Below are 23,769 nucleotides of genomic sequence, written 5' to 3'. Positions count from 1 at the left end.
AGTGTCCTGGTGGCAGGTACACTGTGTGTATCATCCGGAGGAAGTCCCGCTGATTTACCCACTCAGGGATGCTTCAGAGCACTGAGTTAGTGTCAGGTGGTTACTCAGTCCACAGTGTTTTTGTCAAGATTGCGAACACATTTCTGCATCCTCTCATCATTGGGCTAAAACTACTCTTCTAAATCCTGAAAGCTAGCCCTTTTACTGCCCTCTTGTCAGACACACACACATACAGAGACACACCACACACACACACCCCACAGACACACACACATACACAAAGCCATGCGCTCAGATTAAGCTCTGAGCTGTCACATCTCACATTAACTGAGTCCTCTCATTAAATGTTCTCTGGGGATCTTGTGATACCTGGGATTCCTGGCGGAATGTAGGGAGCTCTTAGCATCCTGCCTTATGCGGTCTCTTATCTGAATGCATTTGACGTTTAAGTAGCTTTCAGAAGCTCTGACCCTTTGTTATAACTTGAAAATGCACATGCTCTTTGTGATACCATTCTCTCATCTGCAGAGAAGGAAGGAAGGAAGGAAGGAAACCAGCCTTGGTTTTCAATTAAGAGGCTAAGTGGAACAGTCCTTCTTACAATCTGTTAATCACCTAATATCTCTGTAACATTTTTCCTGCAAAAAGTGAATGAATCCAAGCAGGCCTCACAGATATTATGGGTTCAGCTCCAGACCACCTTGATAAAGTGAAGACAGACACAAAGCAAGTCACACAAATGTTTTTGTTTCCTAATGCGTATAAAAGTCATGCCCATACTATGCTGTAGTCTCTGATGTGTGTAATAACATTATGTCTAAAAAACATTTTATTGGTAAAAATACTAACCACCACCTGAGGCTTTTTAGTGAGTTGTAGTAACAATGATCACAGATCACCATAATAAATATAATCATGAAAATATTTCAAATACTGTGAGGATTATCCAAATGTGATGCAGAGACACACAGCAAGCAAATATTATTGGAAAAATGACGCCCATAGACCTACTCAGTGCAGGATTGCCATGAACCTTCCATTTGTCAGAAACACACTATCTGGGAAGCACATTAAAGCAAAATACACTAAAACAAAGTCTGCCTGAAGAGAAATAATTTTCTCTCTTGGCTCTCAAATTAGGGGATGGCTCTCAGAAGTTACATGTTGTCTCCAGAACATGAAGACACTGGGAGCTCTTACTGGGAGAACACATGATGGCCAGGAGTTCACATCACTCTCACTCATTCTTGTGTGGACCCCTGGAAAGGCACAACCTTTAACATTTATAACGGCTAACATTTATGGAATGTCAACTCTATTCTGAATGCTTTCATAAAAGATCTCATTTGATCCTCGTAACCACAGTGTGGTTTGTTATCCTATAAGGAAACTGAGGTTCAGAGAACAAAATGATTTCCCTAAAGATACATGGTCAATGAATGACACCCTGGACACCCAACCAGACCTATCTGACTGCAGTCTCAGTGCTTCTTCAGGTTATGTCACTGCCTGACAAGCAGGGGGATGGGGAGGTAGGTCACACGTGAATGTTTTATTCCCCACCCTGGACAGCCGATGGCTTTGTAGTTAACAAGGTCTACAAGGCAAACAAGGAAGCCTCACAAGGAGGACCCGCCAGTAGTAAGTTAAGAACACGATCTGTCATAAACCATGGCCCTTGAACTTTGCTGCTCATTTGAACCAGGGAACTTGTTTAAAATGCAGATTTGCGAGCCCCATCTCTGAGTTCCTAGCCACTGACAGCTACCTATATTTTTTTTTCTCAAATGGCCCCAAAATTTAATAAAATCAGCTGACATTTCCAGCCTTAATGGTTTCTGTTGTGAATGGTAGGTTGTCATTGGGTGTCTTGTCTTTAAGAAGCTTACAATCTGTGAGATGAAAGAGGACTTTGTATGTGTGGGTTCTGCAGGAAAATACACTCTTATTTTGAAATATTAGTAAAAATAGTGGCTTTCCTGATGGCTCAGAGAGTGAAGAATCTGCCTGCAATGCAGGAGATCTTGATTCTATCCCTGGGTTGGAGAAGGGATTGGCTACCCATTCCACTACTCTTACCTAGAGAATTCCATGGACAGAGGAGCCTGGAGGGCTACAGTCCATGGAGTTGCAAAGAGTCAGACACAACTGAGTGACTAACACTTTCACATAGCATGGGACACAAAACAGAGCACATAATCCAGAGAATGGGAGTGTTCAATAAATATACTTTACTGAGTAGCAATGGCAGTTAACTGTGCACTAAAGATGTTTCATGGACTTTAATTTAAATGCCAGGTATGTTTATGTGATACTATCCTCTGGTCACCCCCTTTTATGAAAAAAAGGAGAGGATTTTCTTTTCCCAAAGCAATGATGTATTGGCGTCTGTAGGGTTCTTTCTTATTGTCCTTATATGAGTATTTCAAACCTGCAGCTAAGAAAACCTATCTCTCTTTTAACTTTTAAATATATTCCCTTAAACATAGGTGTTACACCTCTAAAATCGAGAGATGATCGTATTAAGTGAAGTAAGTCAGACAAATACCATGTGCTATTACTTATATGTGGACTCTAAAAGCAAACAATACAAATACACTTATTTACAAAACAGAAGTAGAAACACAGACATACAAAACAAAATTATAGTTACCAGCGGGGAAGTGGGGAAGGGATAAATTAGGAGTTTGGGGTTAAAATATATACACTACTATATATGAAATCAACAGACAACAAGGACTTACTGTATAGCTCAGGGAACTGTATTCAGTATCTTGTAATAGCATATAATGGAAAAGGATCTAAAAAAGAATATTTATTTGAATATATATATACACACATAGGCTTCCCAGGTGGCTCAGGGGTAAAGAATCTGACTGCCAACGCAGGAGATGCAGGAGACACAGGTTCTATCCCTGGGTCAGGAAGATCCCCTGGAGTGGGAAATAGCAACCCAGTATTCTTGCCTGGAAAATTCCATGGGCAGAGGAGCCTTGTGGTCTACAACTCGTGGGGTTGCAAAGAGTAGGACACGACTGAGTAGCTGAACACACACGTGCATATATATATATATATATATATATATATCTATATCTGAATCACTGCTGTACACCTGAAACGAACACAACATTGTAAATCAACTATACTTCAATAAAAAAGACCTTATCATTTTATATCAAATGTCTGAAAGTCAGTTTTACCATCCTGCAATTGCTTCAATATCAGAATATTTTATCCTCATATCCTCCATCTCTGCACCCATATGGTGTCCTGTTCACACTGCAGTTCATTAGCAAAGGTGGGGAAAGTAAAAATGAAAAATAAATAATAATAATAAAACAATTTATTATGAGTTAGCAGCAGAGAATTAGTAACTAGGAAATTTTAAATTACCCCTTCAACATATAAAATCTATCATAACCTCATATACAGATTTGCTCACTGATAAGCAGGTGGGCCCTGACCACAAATCAGGCAGTGTTCTCTGGAAAAGATATTAGTTTTGTTTATGAATAGCATCTGTTCAAGAATGTATGATATTATGGCTCCAGTGTATACCGTGTAGAGAGGGAAAAAAAATAGGGATGAACTTAATACGACATCTGTGACTAGTTAGTTATGGTAACCTCCAGGTATTTGGTGGTTTCAGCAGAAGTTCTAATATACATTCCAGGCATGAAGAACTACAGGGAAGCCTGTACAAATACTGAGACAAAGATGAATACATTCACTAGTTTGAGAACACTAGGAAATACACATGGCTCCCTGCTGACTTGAGAGCTGCACTCAATTTCTCCTCTCCCATGGGAGGTGTGTGCAGGTTCCCACGTGGGGACAGAGGCTCTGGCCACCCCAGATGCTGAGATGGGGAGTCACTGGACCTTATTAGTGGTGACCCCCCACAAATGGACTAAGTTTCCATGTATCCAGGGGACGGTGGCTGACAAAAGGAACATGCCAGGAGTCACGGAGTTATCCAGGCACTTCCTAACCAAGTGTTCCAACCAAGTGAGACACTGGGATTGGACTTTTACTGTTATTTTGTAACCACTGCTGATGAAAAGCTGACGTTCACTAATGATTTATTTTCTTTTCTAAGACTTACATTTCATGTCTGTTAGTTAGCTTCTGACAAACCGTTAATTCTTCTCCTTGGCTCTCTTGTTTGCATGTTTTATATTATTTGCTTTTAGAAAATGTAATTTTGTTGGATTTAGCCAAAAAGCAAGCAATCTGATACATAGCTATATATCAGATTGACCATATATATATACATATATATATATATATATATATATAGATTGACCATATATATATGGTCAATCAATCACCAGGAACTTAAGAGGCTAATAAAGTTTGAGAACACTAAGCTGGGTTTATGATAGAATACAGAAAAAGCAGAAGTAAAACTCAAAACAGATTTAAAACAAATAGACCAAAAATTTAAGAAAACTCAGGCATTTTCTAAATGTGTTGGTCATCTTTCCTTTGGGGACCCTCAGCCCTCTGCTTCCTGTTTTCACTGTGTGCATATTGTGAGGATTTTTAACTCAGAATTTGCACAATGTCAGTTTAGATGGCCATTTTTCACTTCAGATACATTCAATAATTCAGTGGAACGAGCAGTTGTTTTATCTACCTGTTCAAAGGTGTGGTTCGAGGTTGCAGTGAACAGAGGGGTTGATTTGGGTCTTAATTTATAGAGGTGGGTGACAATTTGGGCTTCCCAGCTGGCACTAGTGGTAAAGAACCTGCCTGCCAATGGAGACATAAGAGATGTGGATTCAATCCCTGAGTTGGGAAGATCCCCTGGAGGGGAGCATGGCAACCCACTCCAGTATTCTTGCCTGGAGAATCCCATAATCAGAGGAGCCTGGCGGGCTGCAGTCCATAGGGTCGCAAAGAGCTGGACACGACTGAGCGACTAAGCACACATGCTCGAGTGACAATTCAGAGAGGCCAATGGTTTTGATGGAAAAGTTTAGTGTCGCTCACAATTCCCCTAGAAAGGAGAGGCACGCAGGGCCGCGGGGGAAGCACCAGTGTCCACCAGGCGCCAGAGAAGAACAAGTGGACAGCATGGGCCACAGCCTTTGCTGCGGTGCCTGTGGAAAAGGGCAAGGCAGGGCTAGGGAGCCAGCTTGGAACCGGCTGGTTTGAGTGGCTCTGGGGGACTCTGGGGCATCAGGGCTTTCCCTGGTTGCCTGGGGGGGATTTAGGGAAGGGACAATACCGGCTTGGGGTGTGAGGGTTAGATAAGGAGGTAGTTTCCAGCCTGGGCCCCCGATCACAGAAGACTTGTAAACAACCGGGCCACTGCTCTGGCTTTGTGATTAGTGGATGCCAAAGAGATAAACATGGAGCCTAAGAAAACACAGGACAGAGACGAACAATCCAGAACTCAAAATCCAGCAGCTGAACTAAACACGTAGGCTGATACAGCAAATCCAAGATATATCATGATAAAGCCAATCCTAGAAGCTTAAACCAATTGCTGTAGGTGTTTTATGAACACAAACAAGCAAAGATGTAGAAAACTCTCTTTATATGGGAGATTCATAGCCTCTCCAGCACTCAACTCAAATCACTCCTTCAAAATCATCCAACCCTGGGCTTCCCTGGTGGTTCAGACAGTAAAGAATCCTCTTGCAATGCTGCAGACCCAGGTTTGATCCCTGGGTTGGGAAGATCCCCTGGAGAAGGGTATGGCAACCTACTCCAGTATTCCTGCCTGGAGAATTCCATGGACAGAGGAGCCTGGTGCGCTACAACTGAGTGAGTAACCCTGGTAACAAAACTGTGGAAGAATTTAAGTCAAGGCCTAGCCACATGCCTGGCACACAGCAAACATGAAAGGAAGTTCTTGCCTCTCCCCTGGCCTTGGTGTCATCTTTGTATCGCTTGCTATCACAGACCCAATAAAAGCCTGATAATGTTATTCTCTCCCCCAGTGGAAGGCTTCCCTGATGGCTCAGATGGTAAAGAATGCACCTCCAATACAGGAGACCAGGCTCTTTTTTTTTTTCTAATTAATGTTGATAACCAACTTGTTTCATAGTTGTTCACATATCTCCCATTAAAAAAAAAAAGTCACACAGGGTAAAGAAAATACTCAATGTTTAGGACTTCACTGGTGGTCCAGTGTTTAAGGTTACGCACTCCCAATGCAGGGGGCCCGAGTTCAATCCCTGGTAAGGGAACTAGATCCCACATGCTGCAACTAAGACCTGACCCAGCCAATAAATTTTTTTTTTTAATGAAAGAAAAAAGAAAATACTCAGCTTAATTCTGGTAGATTCTCAATCAGCTGGTGTGAGATGGCAGGAGAGGAGGCCGGAAGTGCCTGTGTGTGGACATGCCAGCGCTGGTCCACTGTCCTCTGGAAGCTACATCTGTATCTCCTTTGTCCCAGGCAATTCTAGCCAGCCACTGTCATTCCCTGGAAAACAGGAGAATTGGGTTTTCCTTATGAATCTGGCAAAGCACCACAGTCTGCAGGCAGGGGGATGCTTGGAATGAACCTCAATTCTGCTCCAGTGGGTGGTGATGGCGCTCGGTGGTAGTGCGTGGCGGGGAGGCCATGAAGGTGTAGCCTGATGGAGGAGAAAGTGGAGAAAGAGACAGCAAGTGATTTTTCTCGTGCAATAACCATGCAGATCCTGTCTCCTTAGAGTGAAGGTATAGTACTGAAATGTATTTGTCATCCTTTTTCTTAATCCCCATGGTTGTAAATTTTCTGTTTGGGTTGGTGCCAAATCTCTAAGGCAACAGTTAACACACCCCTAATGCACTTTATTTCCCTGGGGCGTCTTCCAGCCTCACGGAGTGACGTTGATGGCTACCGTTCTGGGAATGTTTATCGTGTGCCAATCATTCTGTTAGGCCCTCCACACACTAGTTCTTCCTCTTGTACTCTTTCTCTGCTTCTCAAACTTGCCCATGTGTATGAATTGTCTGGGCACGTACTTAAAATAGAGATTTCAGGCTCTCGACTGTAGGAATTAGAAATTCTGATGGTGTCCAATGAGGCCCAGGAGTCTGGCTTTTAGTCAGACCCCCCCCGAGTTGATCCTCAAGCGAGTGATCCATGGAGCACACTTGGGAAAACATGCCTAATTCCTAGTTCATGGTCAAAAGTGATTATGCAGCATAGTCTCTAAATTAATAGAAATATCTATATCTAAAAACAGGTTTTCTTAGCACTTGTGAACATAAAACCCTTTCTAGTTTTTGTATAACTACTATTGTCTGACTTTCCAGAACAAGCCAACAAGAGGGACTTTGAGATCTTATCGAGAACATTAATCTTTTCAGAGAATAAGAACTGGTAGTGTTTTTACAGACTGAGAAAAACATCAAAGAATAATGAAGTTAAAGGAAACCTTGTGGTAGGTCATCACTGAGGCCCTAAAGCAAGGAGGGTTGTTTTTTTTTTCACTGAGTCCTTGAAAAAAAGCAGCAAATCAAAGAAACAAGGGTTTTGCCTTTTTTTTTTTTTAATTTTTATTTTTCCTGAAGAAGACCGTTAAGCATTCTTGCTCTGGTCATCTCACATCTGTCCTGATGACTCAGTAATCCAGTTCCTTCCTGAGTCTGTGAAATCCCTTCTCCAGAACCCGCAAGGAGGCGGGGTTGTGGAGGCAGCCAGGGAGGCATCCTGGCTCAGGGTCCCGGGCAGCATCACGCTCAGAGTTGCTTTAAACCACATTTTCTGTTTCCTCACAATTACATAAGCAGGCGATAGATATTTTTCCTGTGTTGAAGTCTCCCAAAATCAAGTAGGTGAGAGAGAGGGGTGAAGTTTCCTTATAATTGGGAGATTGGGAGGCGAGGTGGTGAAGGAGTGGGATTCCTTTTATGGGCAAAATAAAACCTATGCAGGTGCTTTCTGAGTTACAGAGACCTGCCTGATGAAGAAATGCCCTTTTTTTCTAAAAATATAATAACAAGCGTACATATACATGTGTGCTCAGTTGTGTAAAACTTTTTGCAAGCCCAAGGACTATAGCCCACGAGGCTCCTCTGTCTGTGGAGTTTTCCCGGCAGGAATCTTGGAGTGGGTTGCTATTTCCTCCTCCAAGGGATTTTCCTTATGCAAGGATCAAACCTGTGTCTCTTGTGTCTCCTGCACTGGCAGGTGGGTTCTTTACCACTGAGGCATCTTGGAAGCCCCATATACCCGTGTGTGTACGTGTACAAAAGGCAGAAGACCACAGGCATATACATGTATACACAGTTGGTTCTCATCTCTCACGCCCACCACTCCAGGTCCAAGTACTATAAACTAGTGTGCAATGGGTTTTTTCCTCCTCAGCTTCCACCTTCATTTGGGGAAACACCACGCCCCGTCTATGTGCTCTTTAGACAGTCGCCATCCCATACTCATTGCCTTTTTTCTCTTGCCCTTCTTCCTCTTCACAATTGTAGCCCCAAATCTGCAGAAAAGGCTCCCATCTTTTTCCTTGCTTCCCACCCCCTGCCCCCACTCTGCCCCATCCTCATTTTTTTCATTCTCCTTGTGCATCTGAAATGATCTTAGTCATGGCTGGAAGGCATGAGAGCTGGGTCAGGGATGTATCTGTGCTGGAGAAAGCAGAAAGGCAAACATTTTGGAATGAGCTTATCATGTTAGAGAGCTGGTGTCAGGAAACCACAACAATCTAGGAAATCATGAAGTCATCTTCTCCGGAATCTGTGATAGTGCAATCTTGTCACCTTCCTCTAAAGAAAGCTGCCTTCACCCACCTTTCTGCCCCAACAGTTTCTTATTACAGAGGCTTTATGTGGGTTGATTTAGCTTGTTTCTCCCTTTGCTTCAGTGTTGTCTTCTGCTGCAAATACACAGCCGTTCAGCTGCATTAGGACACTTCTGCGGGGTTGACCCAGAAACCCAACAATATAACTTTGTTCCGTGGGAAACCGTGTCCTGATCTCAAAGTGCTGGTTGATAAATGATCTCGTGGGAACATTTGGCTCCATGTGTGTCCATACTGCTGGGCACATAGATGCTCCACAGCAAAAAAAAAAAAAAATTTATTTCATTGAGTTGACAAATTGAGGACAGATGGGAATGGTGTGTCACTGAAGCAGTCTATCCCTGAGACATGCTTTCATAACAAGAAGTCATGTCACTGCTGTATATAACTATGATTTCTTAACTATGATTTCCCAGGAAAACTTCTGCATATCATTTTCTTTGCTTTTTTCTTATCTTATTTGCCCAGCCTTGCTCTGCCTAAGTGCAACCTACCAGGCCTTTGAGGCGTTTCCCATGAAGCCTTCCTTCCAACAGAGCACCATTAGAATAGGTGTTAGTGGTAGGAGCTGATATTTCTGCCTTCTTACCTTGTGCCAGCACTATGCTGGTTGCTAAAGAGGCCTCATCTCACTTAATGCTCAGGGCTTCCCTACAAGGTGAGTACTGTTGTTGTACTTATAGTATTAGGCAAGAAACTGAGGCTCACAGAAGTCACACATCTATAAAGTAGCATGTGCTCGTTGTATCTGACTCTTTGTGATCCCATGGACTGTAGCCCACCAGGCTTCTCTGTTCATGGAATTATCCAGGCAAGAATACTGGTGTGGGTTGCCATTTCCTTCTCCAAGGTATCTTCTGGACCCAGGGATCGAACCTGCATCTCTTGCATCTTCTGCACTAGCAGGTGGATTCTTTACTACTGTGACATGTGGGAAGCCCCTAGAAAGTGGCAGGAATACCCAAGACCAAGTACGCAAGCCATCTGCCCCTTGAGCTCCAGAGCAAGCTGTCTGCTCCCATCTTCCCCTCCTGGTTTCCTGGGATACAAGAAAGATGATTTCACCACATGACCCTTGACCATATCGCCTTTCTTTTTCAGCACAAGCGTTTTGGCTTTCTATGCTCTCTTAGACTGCACACGCCTTGTGGTTAGGGTTCAGAATGAGAGTCTTGGGCCAGATTCTGCAATTGCCTACCAGCAGGGCCTCTCAGAGCCCCAGTTCCCAGTGGCACCATCTCATAGGACAATGGTGAGGACTGAAACAAAATCATGCACTTGAAGGGCTCATCCTGGGACTCCCTGCAGTGACAGTGCAATGACTTTAGAGATTATTGGTGTGATGGCAAAGAGCACAGCCAGAAATCAGTAATGTGACTGAACAGTTTTCTTTCTTCTTCTTTTTTAAAAAATGTGTTTATTTGGCTGCATCAGGTCTTAGTTGTGGCTCCCCAGATCTTCGCTGCAGCACATGGACTCTCTAGTTGTGGCACGCAGGCTCCGTAGGGATAGCTTACAGTGAGTGATGCCAGATTTGTGATCTCCAAAGAAGATTTTGCTTCAGGACCAGGGACCAGGCTTCAGATACTCAGAACTTCATGTGGCAAAAGTTCTATTACAGGGAAAAGGACAGAGAAAGCTTCTGACATAGACATGAGAAGGGGGACAGAGACTGCCCCAGTCACTAGTCTTATCAAGGCCTTATATACTTTACCAGATCCACCGCCAGAACATACATCTTAAATTAACAAGATTAGAACTAGCAATAGAAAGATCTTACCAGACCCACTCCCAAAACATAGGTCTTAATATAACAAGATTAGTCAGAAGGTTCTTGTTAAGAAGGAGAAACATGTCCTCGAGCAAGACACATTGTTGTTATATAATCATTCAGTTTAGTTCAGTTCATTCACTCTTTGCCACTCCATGAACTGCAGCACTCCAGGCTTCCCTGTCCATTACCAACACCTGGAGCTTGCTCAAACTCATGTCCATCGAGTCAGTGATGTTATACAACCACCTCATCCTCTGTTGTCCCCTTCTCCTCCTGCCTTCAATCTTTCCCAGGATCAGGGTCTTTTCCTGATCCTGAGTCAGTTCTTCACATCAGGTAGCCAAAGTATTGGAGTTTCAGCTTCAGCGTCAATCCTTCCAATGAATATTCAGGGCTGATTTCCTTTAGGACTGACTGGTTGGATCTCCTTGCAGTCCAAGGGACTCTCAAGAGTCTTCTCCAACACCACAGTTCAAAAGCATCAGTTCTTTGGCACTCAGCTTTTTTTATAGTCCAACTCTCACATTCACACATGACTACTGGGAAAACAATAGCTTTGACTAGATGGACCTTTGTTGGCAAAGTAATGTCTCTGCTTTTGAAAATGCTGTCTAGGTTAGTCGTAGCTTTTCTTCTAAGGAGCAAGCATCTTTTAATTTCATAGCTGCAGTCACCATTTACAGTGATTTCGAGCCCCCCAAAATAAAGTCTGTCACTGTTTCCATTGTTTCCCCATCTATTTGCCATGAAGTGATGGGACCAGACGCCATGATCTTCGTTTTCTGAATGTTGACCTTTAAGCCAAATTTTTCACTTTCCTCTTTCACTTTCATCAAGAGGCTCTTTAGTTCTTCTTCGCTTTTTGCCATAAGGGTGGTGTCATCTGCATATTTGAGGTTATTGATATTTCTCCAGGCAATCTTGATTCCAGCTTGTGTTCATCCAGCCCGGCATTTTGCATGGTGTACTCTGCATATAAGTTAAATAGTCAGGGTGACAATATACAGCCTTGACGCACTCCTTTCCCAACTTGGAACCAGTCCATTGTTCCATGTCCAGTTCTAACTGTTGCTTCTTGACCTGCATACAGATTTCTCAGGAGGCAGGTAAGTGGTCTGGTATTCCCATCTCTTGAATTTTCCACAGTTTGTTGTGATCCACACAAAGGCTTTGGCGTAGTCAATCAAGCAGAAGTAGATGTTTTTCTGAAACTCTCTTTGCTTTTTCTATGATCCAACAGATATTGGCAATTTGATCTCTGGTTCCTTGGCCTTTTCTAAATCCAGCTTGAACATCTGAAAGTTCTTGGTTCATGTACTGTTATAGCCTGGCTTGGAGAATTTTGAGCATTACTTTGCTAGTATGTGAGATGAGTGCAGTTATGTGGTAGTCTGAACATTCTTTGGCATTGCCTTTCTTTGGACTGGAATGAAAACTGACCTTTTCCAGTCCTGTGGCCACTGCTGAGTTTTCCAAATTTGCTGGTCTATTGAGTGCACCACTTTAACAGCATCATCTTTTAGGATTTGAAAGAGCTCAACTGGAATTCCATCACTTCCACTAGCTTTGTTCATAGTGATGGGCCAAGGTCCTAAGGCCCACTTTACTTCACATTCTGGGATGTCTGGCTCTAGGTGAGAGATCACACCATCGTGGTTATCTGGATATATAATCATTAGTATAGAGCTTAAGGAAAAACATACCCTTGACCAAGATGAGTTGTTTTGTTGTGTAATCATTAGCTCTGGGCTTAAAGAAAGTTATTCTTAAAAATTGTTGCCACAATAACTCAGAGTTTAAGAAAAAACGTCTTATGTGACTAAGACAAAGTGATGTAGAAAAAATGTTTGTCCCTTTCTCCCCCTCGAGAGCCCCAGACCCCTTTCTCCTCCTTGGGGACTCTGGGTTTCTTATCAACCTACCTGAGAATTCACTCTCTCAGTAGTTACGAGGCATGTAGGGTCTTAGTTCCCCAAGGAGAGCTCAAACCCAAATACTCTGCCTTGCAAGGCAGATTTTTAACAGCTGGGCCGCCAGGGAAGTCCAAGTGAAAGGTTATCCTTCTGCAGTGACCGGCGGCTGACTTAGCCAATACCATCGCCCTCTCCATGACTCATCAGCAGTTGAACATTTTGTCTTTTCTCTGCCCTCCAAAGTGCAAGGACTTTTGCCCTTGAGCAGACCTGGCAGCAGTCTGATCGCGGCTGTGAGGGAGGTGGAGAGGCCGGGAGCAGTATGTGTTCAATCTGTCTGACCTCTGCCTTCTCCTGGCTTCCCGTTTCCTCATCTACCAAGAGACAGGATTGAGTAGCTGACCTGTAAAGGCTCCCCAAGCCTCTAGCTTAGATACTCAGCCGTCTGCTTTTAAAGGAGATTCCAAGCACTAAGCTGTTGTCACTGTCTTCTGCTCTTCACACCTTCCCTGCGTGTATGTTTTTGTGAAAGTGTGTGCGTGTGTGTGTCTGTGTGTGGCTGTATGCATCTGTGTGTGGCAGTGTACGTATGCATACGTGTGTGTGGACATTCGTACAGCGCTGAAGCTGCCCAAACCCAAGAGACTGGAAAGAGGAAAAGATGACCAATTCACCTGTGCCGCAGGCGGGGCCGGAGTAGGCCTGTGCCTTTGGCTACCGGTCCGCCCCCTCCCCGGGTGCCGCCCTCCGGCCCAAGAGCAGAGCCTGGAGGCCGCTCGTCGGACGGGGCGGGGCGGAGCGCGAGGGGTGGAGCGATGGGTGGGGCGGGGATCGCGAGGCCGCGGGGGCGGGGCTATGGGCGGGATGCTGGGTCGCGGAGGGCGGGGTGATGGGCGGGGCCGCGGAGAGCGGGGCGGCGGCGGCGGCGGCTCCGGGCATGCTCGGCCGCAGAGGCTGCGAGCGGGGTGGGTCGCGCTGTTCCCCGGCCGGCCCGAGCGGCGGCGGCAGCGCAGGGCAGCATGAGGGAGCCGCTCGGTAAGTCCCGGCGTCTGTCGCCCCTCCTGACTCCCTTCGTCCATCTGGTCCGCTCCCTCGGCGCCCCGTGGGCCTCGCCCCAGCCTCCCGCGTTCGCCCCCCAACTTCTCCAGCCCGGACGTGGGTCGGGTCGGCGCCCTCCCCAGCGCCGGGGGGGATGTCCGCACCCAGTCCAGAGCCCCCGGCGCGGCCCCCAGCCCCGCAGCCTCGGGTCGGGGGCGCCCCTCTGCTAGGGTGGGGGGGATGAGTCCCCGTCCTCAGGTGACCGGCCCCGGGCTCGCGTTAACCTGTCGGCGCCGAGGGCCGCGGCTGGCGTTGGCGCTCGCCTTGCCCCTCCACGCTGGGTCGGGGCTGCGGGGGGTCGGGAGGCGGGGGTCGCTGCCCAGCTCCCGGCGTCCGGGCCACCGCCCGGGTCCAGCCCACCCGCTTCTTCGCCTGCGCCCTCCGACTTCGCGGGCATCTCCACGGCGGGGAACTGACAGCCGCCGCCCCCAGTTCCCACTGGCGCCCCTCCTGCCTGCCCCCACCCGCGGCTGCTGGGACCTGCCCGCGGGACGTTGGGAGCCGGCGGCCGCGCCCCCGCCCCGCCCCGTCTCCGCCCGGCCCGCGCGCCCACCGCCTTGGGGTCAGGGCCGGGATTAGGGTGCTAATCGCCGCTGCCTCCTAGCCGTGCGCGCGGCGGCCCGGCCCTCCCCCAGGCGGCTGGCGCTGAAGCCAAAGAGAGAAAAAGGAAAACAGGGTGGGAGAAAGGAAAGAGCCCCGCCTGAGAGCGCTGTAAATCCGTTAATAAGCCCACTTCTGGGATCCGGAGCCCGCCCGCCGGTCCTGGGTCTCCGCGCTCACCCTGCGTGTCCACACCCCAAGTCGCCATCAGTTCACCCCGAAAACCAGGGATTTCCTAGAAGACCCGACCGCAAGACCTCAGCACTTACAGCTGAGAGCGCCGCTTTGGCCCCCTGTCACTGGCGCCCCGGATTCTTCTAGGGGTTTGAAAAAGAAGCTGTGATTCCACTACTGAAGAAAAAAAAAAAAAAAACCCGGGAACTTTATGCCCCGCGCCACCTGGTTACGCCCTAGCTCTTGCTCATCCTCACTCTCTAGGAGAGAGGACTTTGGGGAATTAGCTTAGGCAGGTCCCCACCCCCAGCCGCCCACACCCACACCCTGCCACCCAGTCTCCATCCCCTGCGTCCCCGTCCCACCCCCTTCAGCATCTCCCTCCCCAGATCTGGTCGCCTGGCCTGTCTTGGGGAGAGGGTGGAGCGGTGAGGACCACACAACTAGGAGGTTTTCTGCCTTCCCTGGCTGTTTTGTCTTTTCAGATTTGCAAGTAGAGGCGGGGTGGGGGTGGGGAGGGTATGGGGGTTTGAGTGGAGGGTTGGAAGATGGGAGGGGGAGTGGAACGGGGACTCAGGCAGCCAGAAATGCGTGGACAAAAATTGCAGACTCAGTAGTTTGAGTGGGCAAAACTTCAGGGGAGTGTCGTCCTAGGTCAGGTAGTTTTAGAATTTAAGATAACTGGACTAAGGCCATCCAGCAAGGCAGAGGCGAGTGAAAAGTTTTTTTTTGAAGTTTCACGCAGATTCTATTTCCAGGAACTTGTGTTGGCTTTGATGTGACCTGGGAAGTGTGGTAAATTGGTTTGGTTTTCCATAATGTTCTGTGGGTTTGGACTTTATGTTTACCTTGATATTAGGTGTCTAATTCTAGGCCACCAGCTGAACAAGCCTCCTGAAGGGCTCCAAGTGTTACTCAAGGCAGGCAGCTTATAGAAAATGGTTCCCCTCCCACTGGAGGGGTGAGCAAATATTTGTTGAACAGAGGCCTTCATCTACTGGGCCTTCCTCCCGCCAAACTTCACCCTCTGCTGCAGAGATCAGAAGGTCAGGCCCTTGGCAGGCCCAAGAGATTTAGGGGGATTGGGTGGGTGGAGGAAGCCTGTGCCAGAAAGAAAAAAACATTCTTTTTACCTCCTTAGAACATAACTTAAGATGCCAGGGTGTCCACAAGCTCTGGAGGTCTTGACAGCTAATCACAGTTATCTAATAAGGCATCTGAGTAAGTCACAGATTCCAGAAACATTTGGCTGTAAAATTTTAGCTATAAAAGGTAACTGGAGATTGGAGGTACACAGGAGAATAAATAAGGACCAGTTTTTCAATTAAAAAAAAATCTTTGAAAAGATGCTTGGAGTCTTAATTTTTTAAATGCAGTTTAAAAATAAGTTCTAGAAATGGCTATCAGCAAAGAAAACCCAAGGAGTCTGCACCCCCATCAAGTCCTCATTGTCCTTGCTGCAGAGCTCTGGAGTTTGGAGGACAGTTAACACCATGGGGCTGTAGGAGCCCAGAGTTTTTCTAATAATGAGCTTGGCGGGACTTCATGCTAATTGATCTAAAGAGAGTTTAGAACACAGAGCGTGGGATTGAGACAATTGTTCTGTTGTGGTTTTTCTTTCCGGAGGCAAAGACCATGTCTCTGAAATCCTCCAGGCCGATCGCTGAACCCATCACTGAAGTTCATTTGGTTTTTCAGCAGATGTTTTTCACCTTTTGGATGGCAAGGGTTATCTCATTCACTGAAACTTTGCTATTGGTCTTTGTTATGAAGGCTGGCCGACTTCAGGAATGCTGAGGGGCACTCAGTTGCTAAAGCCAGGAGGCTGAGAAGTCTCCAATGCTTTGATACAGCCTTTAAACCTTTCATGTCACTGAATACAGGAACCGCCCAGATGCTAAAACCTCAATTACCTTGATTTGAGTTTGCGGTATTTTGTTTAAAATTTGACTTTTTACCTTAACTTTCTTTGACCAAATATATTTCCCAGAAACTGTCTATAGATAATATAGTTGAGAACAGCCTGGCCAAAATGACAAAACCTTATTTTTTCAGACCACTAAATAGCCTTGTGGTTTGTTGCTTTCTGGTTATCTCTCTGGAGTTGCCTATTCAGCTTGCGTTTTTTCTGTATGGAAATATAAGAATTTAGATACTATTATGAAGACACCAAGATAAATATTTCAAAGAGGAGAGGGGGAAAAGGGGAGTGAGAGAAAGCAACTATACATAGTAAGACTAGTTGGAAAAATAGAAACCAGATGGTTATTTCTTGACACAGTGGAGTTTGAGGCAACTTTTACTTTCTAGTTAAACACTGAATTTTTCAGTGTTTACTTCTGGAATAATATTATATGACTTTCATAATTAGAAAATGAATAATGTAAGAATTATACAGGTTTGCTTAAACTTTGACATTTTTATAAAACCTTGGGTGTTCTATTCTAAAGATATTTAAAAGCAAAACTAGTGTGTTGTAAGTTTAAGAGATTATTTTAGAAATCTTTACGTGTGGAATTTGACATCTGTGATGATAGTGGAATTTAATTCTAACCTATTATAAGTTTTACAGTTGTTTTTGCAGATAGTCAACAATTCCAGAAGATTTAGAAAATGTTACCCAATTTCAGTCCTCTTTTCTTAATGACTGCTAATCTTTCAGAAACGTTAATGAGATACTTAGAGTCTCTTAAAAATGGTTGAGGTCTCCAAAGCAGTAATTGTGTGATAGAATTTAGAGGTGAAAGAAGGCAGGAGAGCGTGAGTGTGTGTGAGTGTATATGTGTGAAATGTGTGTGTGTGTTCATACAGTTGGTAGGGGAAGAGATAAAGAAGTTTAAAAAGGTAATATTTACCAAAAAAAAAATGAGGTCCATGGTGTTTGGCTCTGTACTTTCTTCTCTTTTTGAATCAGTGCCTTAATACCAACCCAACCCAGCAAGGTTAGCTTTCCAGGAAACTCTTGATCTTAGACCCAAGATTTCCTTCTCTTTTTTTGTTTCGTTTGTTTGTTTGTTTGGTTTTTGCCACCTTAAAGAAACTTAACTCCGAGATGGCTGCCCCACTAAAACCACAACTTCACAGATTCAGTATGCTTTTTATGTCTTAGGAGATTGTGACCACTTGAGGGCCCTGGCAGTAGTGGTCATCCCTCTGTGGTGTGGTGACGACACTGTCTTTATTTAATTAATAAGACTGGAAAGGGAAATGGCAATCCTATTGCTCATAATAAAATCCATGACTCTGCCATCCAAGAAAACAAAAAAAGCTGTAGAGAGTATTAAAAATCTGTGCATCAATTAGCAGCCTGCCTCAGTCTGGTTTGTTTTGTATCTTGGCTATTTACCTCTTGTTTAAAGAAAGTACTTTGTTGTATGTTAATCACAACTTTAGACCGAAAAATTGTCAGTTGGAGAAATATTTATAGTCAACTGCCAACAATTTGAAGGACTAATTGCATCTTAAGGGTGGAATGTCAATGAATACAAGAGAGAAGCCTTAGGTTTTCTAGTACCAATGTCTCATCAGGACCTTTAGAATGCTACTTGGGATCTTGTATTCAGTTTTATCAGCAGGTTGGGATTTTAAGCCTGCTAGATTCAAATTAAGTATATCTTGGTAGCAGATAAGACATAAATACCATATCCTAAACTCTTCAAACCTTATGTAATTTACTTTTCATTTATTCTTCTCTCCTGTGTCTCTCTTATTCTCATTGAGTCTTGAAATATGCAATATGTTTTTGAAGATATTTTCTCTTAATCTTTCCTATATGTAGCTTTTTGTTAAGTTCTTTTTCCCCCCGATGATGAAATAGTAAGTATAAGAAAATGCCACTACTTGACCACTTTTTACCTGTAAAATGGCAGCTTCGTATGGTTCGATCTAATATATTTCATGACTGAATATTATAAATACAGGAAAGTATAAATAAGGGCATTTAAAAAACTTAGAATCCAGTATCACTGCTGCTATTTTGGTATGTTTCCTCTTGGTGTTTCTCCCCATACTGTATTTGTGTGTATTTACATGGAATTGGTATTATATACACTGAATCTAGGCTTTTGTATCCTGTCTTTATTATTTAACATGGTGCCATGAGCATTTTCTCCCTGTACCATTCAATATCTAAAAACATCATTTTATACACATGTGTGCATATTATAATCTTCCACATGGAGGTACCAGAATTTTTTAGCCATCCCTTAAATGACTGTTTAATCTAGCTTTTTAAAAAATTATTATCATAATTAAAACTTGGGTAAGTATCCTTATATAAAACTTAGTATGTATCTCTGATTATTTCATTAGGTTGGATCCCAAGACGTGGGATTATTAGTCTATAGGGTTTCAGATATTTAAAGATTTTATAGCATTAATCATTTTTAAGAAAGGGAATAGCCGTTTACATACAGACCTATTCCCCCCACCAACCCCACTCATACACTCACGAATGGGAGAACCCTGACAGCTCATTCACCATGCCCTCAACAAAAGCTATTGCTTTCTAGAAACTTCAGTAATGTGAGAAGTGGATAGTGGCTTTTGGGTTTAATTTGCATATCTTTTATCTCAGGTGAGGGTGAACATTTGTTTGATATTTTTAATTGAGTATTTGTCTCTTTCTTAGTTTGTAGTTCTGGGCGGATGTTTAAAAGGAAGAAAAGTGCTGGTCGATTTCGTGAGTTTATTAATATTTTGTTTCATTTCCCTGTCTTGAGGAGCCTGAGAAGCGCCAATATGAAAAGAAAACATATTTTTACAGATGGGAAGGGAGCGGGCAGTGGAGTCTGTGTAGATAACATTCATTGGCGAGGCTCGACCCCTAGTGATGAAGGCGCCTGTGACTTCAGTAACGCCTCCCAGCTTAGAAGGTTCACAGGGGAGGGTGTTGATGGGGGCTTCTTCTGTATCTCCATGTCTTCAGAGCCCAGGGCCTGCAAACCTGGTGCAAAGCAAGTTGCAGTCAGTGGGCGTGGCTGCGCTCCAGGTCTCCTGGGGTGGGCGATGCTGGGTGCTGGACTCCCCTGGCCCTCGCCACCTCCCCCTCCTCTCACTGTGTGGCCTCTTAGCTCTGCTTTCTGGGCTGGCCTCTGTATGGGTGCTGCTAACCAGGCCAAGGTCAGAGGGTCTAGCTTCCTGTGACCCAGTTAGCTTTATTCTGTGCACGGCCACAAGCTGTATTCTCTCCACCGAGCTAACTGACTGAGAAATGCATGCTACTCATCGCAGGGGAGAAGAGGCCAGAGAGGGGGGCCGTCTCTAGAGCGGGAAGGACCCAGAAGATCCTCTAGTTCAGCTTTCTTAATTCACTTTTTGGGAAGAAGACTGAACCCCATAGGTTCTCCTAGGCATTGTCTTAGGCTCAGTTCCTACAGCAGTTGTGTATTAAGCCACTGTGGTGGAATGGAAATTCATCCCTACCGCGAGGGGGTGGACAATTCCAGTCCATGCCCAAATGCTATGAGCTGTTATCAGCATCCTTTCAACCTGAATAGAAAGGATACAGCTGATAAGGACAGAACTTAGAAGCCCACCACACTGGAAGATGGCTTACTGTGGTCTCATTTGGGTTCTCTGGAAAGAACAAGAATTCTGATGAAAAGCCATTGGAGAATGATCTGGGTACAAAAAAACTTTGCAGGAATAAGTTGGCTAAATCAAAATCAAATGACCCGTCATCATCTCCAACTGAGTGTTGTTTCCGATTTCTGTGTTTCTCATAACAAGGGGACGATTACTTTAGTCACCAAGACCAAACTTCACTGTACTTCTTCCCTGGGAAGTTACACTCATTAGTTTTCTTTTTTCTTATCTCCCGCCCTCCCATCCACCCATGCACATTACAACAGAAGGGACTTGTGACTATTTGTCCACACATCTGTCCTGTTCTGCCCGCATTACTCCTTCGCTCTCCTGCCAGAGTCACTGTAAAACACCCTTCCTTTATCTACCCAGACCCCTCGGTGGTTTCCCACAGTCTACTAATTCAAGTCCAGATTGTATTAACACTGCAGAGAACAGTGGCTATTACTATGTAGATAATTTTTTTCTCTGAGAACTTAGTTTTTTACAAAAGTTACAAGCTCCCCTCCCATTTCTCATAGATGTAGTTTGTCTGCTTTTCAGCTTCACACAGCAGGTTTCATGAGAACTCCAGGTCCCTGATGGAGAGCCTGGAACTCCAGATAATTGAAGAGGTCTGCTGAAGGTCACAGAGCATCACGTGGTGTATTTGTGAATGAATCATGTTATTTGCGTGTTTAGAAGTCAGTGTTAGTATCGCCATCAAGACACTGCAGTGAAGTGAAGCATCAGCCTTGTGTGTGTGCATGCCGCAAGGGTCACCTCACAGAGCCATCCTAGCCCAAGAGAATAAAGGAGTTTTCCCATTTTTATTATTGTATTTCATCTTCATGCCACCACGCCTTCTATCCTTTCTTATTTATATTTTATGCATTATTTGGTAAACTGGGAAACTTTTGTTGCTATTAAGGAAGAAAATTTAGAGCCTAAAATAGTAGCATGAGCTTTGAAGCTAGACAGACCTTGGTTTGACCCTTGAATCTGTGCTTACACACTGTAACCTTGGACTCTCAGCCTCGGTTTTCTTGTCTGTAAAATGGAGACGTTCATATCTACAGCAGGACGGTTCCTGGGAGTGGAAAATAAAGAGTGCCAGGCAGCCAGCAGAGTGGCTGGCACATCACAGATGCTCGGCGGATGGATGATGATGTTATCTCTCGTGTGCTGCTATTCTGAGCTTAGAGAACAGGCTCTTCCTTCTCTGTGTATAGGGAGAGTTAATGAGGGTAGTGGCTGGGTGGGGGGTATAAATTAACCACGAATTGGAAGATGTTCTTGGTGAATTCATTACGCATCTCCTGGAGGGCATTTGAGCATCTTACCACTTATCGCAAGCATCCTCAAGGGGGAAAAAAGTGATCGACTATAAATCTAGTGATGTAATGAATCAATAGAAAAAAACCCAGCCTAGGAAGCTCGGCTGTTCAGCATTCGTGATTCCTCTCCCTGGGTTCCCCTTTAAACCACCTAACTTAGAGCCCGCGTGCCATAAGCATTTCTCTTTGGGTCTCTTCTCGTGACTTTAATCTAATTTAAACCAGTCCTGTCGAGGTGAACAAGAGAACTGTAGGCTGAACGCAGACTTCTCACCCAGCTCCGTGTTCCTCGTGTTTGTTTCCGTCACTGTTTCTTCCGTTATGTTAGTTTTGACGCTTGTAAGCATGCATTTTCATAACAGAACAGAGGGGAAAAAGCTAAAGTTTGCATTTCGCTTAACTGTCTTTTGGAGTGTTGTTATACACTGAGCACAAAAGTTTTCTCCTATAAAAAGAGACTTGTTGTAAATCCAGTTTGCCTTCTTTCTGTACACTGTCTACAGAATTTGCTTTCATTGAATGACTGAGTCGCTCAACTCAAGTTGTATAACCAGGTGAGACGTTCTCTGAGCCGGGGGTCCTGATCTGTTGTTGTTTAGTCGCTAAGTTGTATCCAACTCTTTGTGACTCCATGGACTGTGTCCCATCAGGCTCCTCTGTCCAGGGGATTTCCCAGGCAAGAATATTGGAATGGGTTGCCATTTCCTTCTCTGGGGGATCTTCCCAACCCAGAGATCGAACCCACGTCTCTTGTGTCTCCTGCATTAGCAGGCAGGTTCTTTATCACTGAGCCACTTGGGAAGCCCAGGTCGGGCCCGGGTTTCTCTTTAGTATCATCGAGCAATGCCACCAAGTCCAGTAGGAATTACCAGCCTGACATCCTAATAGCTACTAGATACCACATACTTGTCTTTAGCATAAGTGGCCGATCCATTTAGAAAACTGAGGCTTGGAAGTTAAGCCCCTTCGTAACAGCCATCTTCCAAGCAGAAGCTTGATAGAAGGAAGCCTTTCTATCAAGAAAGCACACTGATCTGCTCCGTTTTCACTCAGATCAGGTGGGAGGAAGTCTGCAGGCAGGTTCCGCGTGAGATGAGAAGAAACAGCTGAACACAAGCCACCCAGGGAAGGAGACCCACCAGGACACATGTCCCTTCTGCCAGACTGTCAGGCTTTTTGTTAGGGTGGTAGGGTTTTTAAACTGCTTTCTCTGTTTTGTCTTTGAAATGATGGGCTTACTCCAGGAATATATGGGGCAGAGAACAGTCTAGGAAAAGATGAAAAGAGCCGTAGTGGACTCAAAAGAGACAAAAGTCTGCTTCCTGGCTCTTTCAAACCAAAAAGAGAATAAAAGCAGCAGTACTGTAGGTACCGTTCATCCTGAGGGTTCCTTGGCGCCTTCCACGATGCTGGCTTTATCTGTCAACCAGTGGTGTTGTGTTCTGAGGCCTCGGGTCTCAAGCCCCAGGTGGATCACAGGTAGAGGAAGGAAGCAGGAGCCAGGATGTTCCCTTCAGGAGAGTTCTTTCTTTTCATCTTATGCTCTTAAGAATAGGAAAGCAGCTTCACTTAGTTGCTGTGGCTTTTCTTGGAAAGGAAATTTTTGATCAGATAGAACAGCTGTATTTTGCTGTTGAGAACAAAGCAAGGAACTTGTTAAGGAATTTCTCATCGATTGATGAGATCGTTGAACTGGACAGAATTTCAGGGGTCATCTAGTCCAGCATCCTGACCAGCACAGGATTGATTTCTCCATTAGTGCTTTCCAAATGCTGGGTTCTGATCAATTACTGTGACATCAAATTTAGTGTGTAGTAACCAGCATTTTTCAAAAGTGAAATAGAATAGAAAATATTACAGTGCCCCTCAGGATGTGAGGGTAAATATGTGTGCACACCTTCAGTGGGTTGCTGTAAAAACAATAGAATTTGCAAATTCATTGCCTTGACCTCCACTTAAGACTCTCCCAGCCAGGAACTCCTCACTACAGGCCTTGATGGACTGTTCTGTTAACATGAGAATTTTTGTTTTTAATAATTTTATTTATTTTTGGCTCTGCTGGTCTTCACTGCCGTGAGGGCTTTTCTCTAATTATGGTGAGTGGGGACTACTCTTCATTGTGGTGTGCAGGCTTTTCATTGCGGTGGCTTCTCTTGTTGCAGAGCACAGGCTCCAGGGTGTGTGGGCTTCAGTAGTCGTGGCTCCCAGCCTCTAACCACAGGCTCAATAGATGTGGCGCACAGGCTTAATTGTTCCAAGGCACATGGGATCTTCCTAGACCAGGGATCGAACGCGTGTCTCCTGCATTGGCAGACAGATTCTTTACTGCCAAGCCACTAGGACAGCCCAACATGTGTATCCTTATCTTAATTGTCTGCCCTGCATTTAGTCATAGAATGAATGAGTTACTGTAAGTGGGCTCCTTAGTCTCTGGTCCTTGTGTTCTCAGGATTCTGTCTCTGAGAACATATCTGGGCACGAGCACTGCCTGGACCGCTCTTCTTAGATGTTCCACTCTGAGTATTTGATGCAAGGTGACAAAGTAGCAAAGG

General features: G+C 44.9%; 1 protein-coding gene across 6 annotated transcripts in view; it reads left to right on the top strand.

Annotated features, from left to right (window-relative positions):
- The window catches only part of JCAD (junctional cadherin 5 associated), a 78,516-nt gene that overhangs the window by 27,780 nt on the left and 26,967 nt on the right, over window positions 1–23,769 (top strand). For 3 of the 6 annotated variants that reach the window (XM_061436244.1, XM_061436239.1, XM_061436240.1), the window contains exon 1: window positions 13,354–13,478. The exons of 1 other annotated variant lie outside the window; for it this stretch is intronic. The gene's annotated coding sequence lies outside the window, so the exon portion shown is untranslated. Of the gene's footprint in view, window positions 1–13,353; window positions 13,479–23,769 lie in introns of those variants that run through there. 2 more of the 6 variants (XM_061436243.1, XM_061436242.1) reach the window with 1 other exon arrangement.

The sequence above is a fragment of the Bos javanicus genome, chromosome 13 (genome assembly GCF_032452875.1).
Source record: "Bos javanicus breed banteng chromosome 13, ARS-OSU_banteng_1.0, whole genome shotgun sequence".
In the NCBI taxonomy this organism is placed as follows: domain Eukaryota; kingdom Metazoa; phylum Chordata; class Mammalia; order Artiodactyla; family Bovidae; genus Bos; species Bos javanicus.
This window is presented reverse-complemented; position numbering and strand designations above follow the sequence as displayed.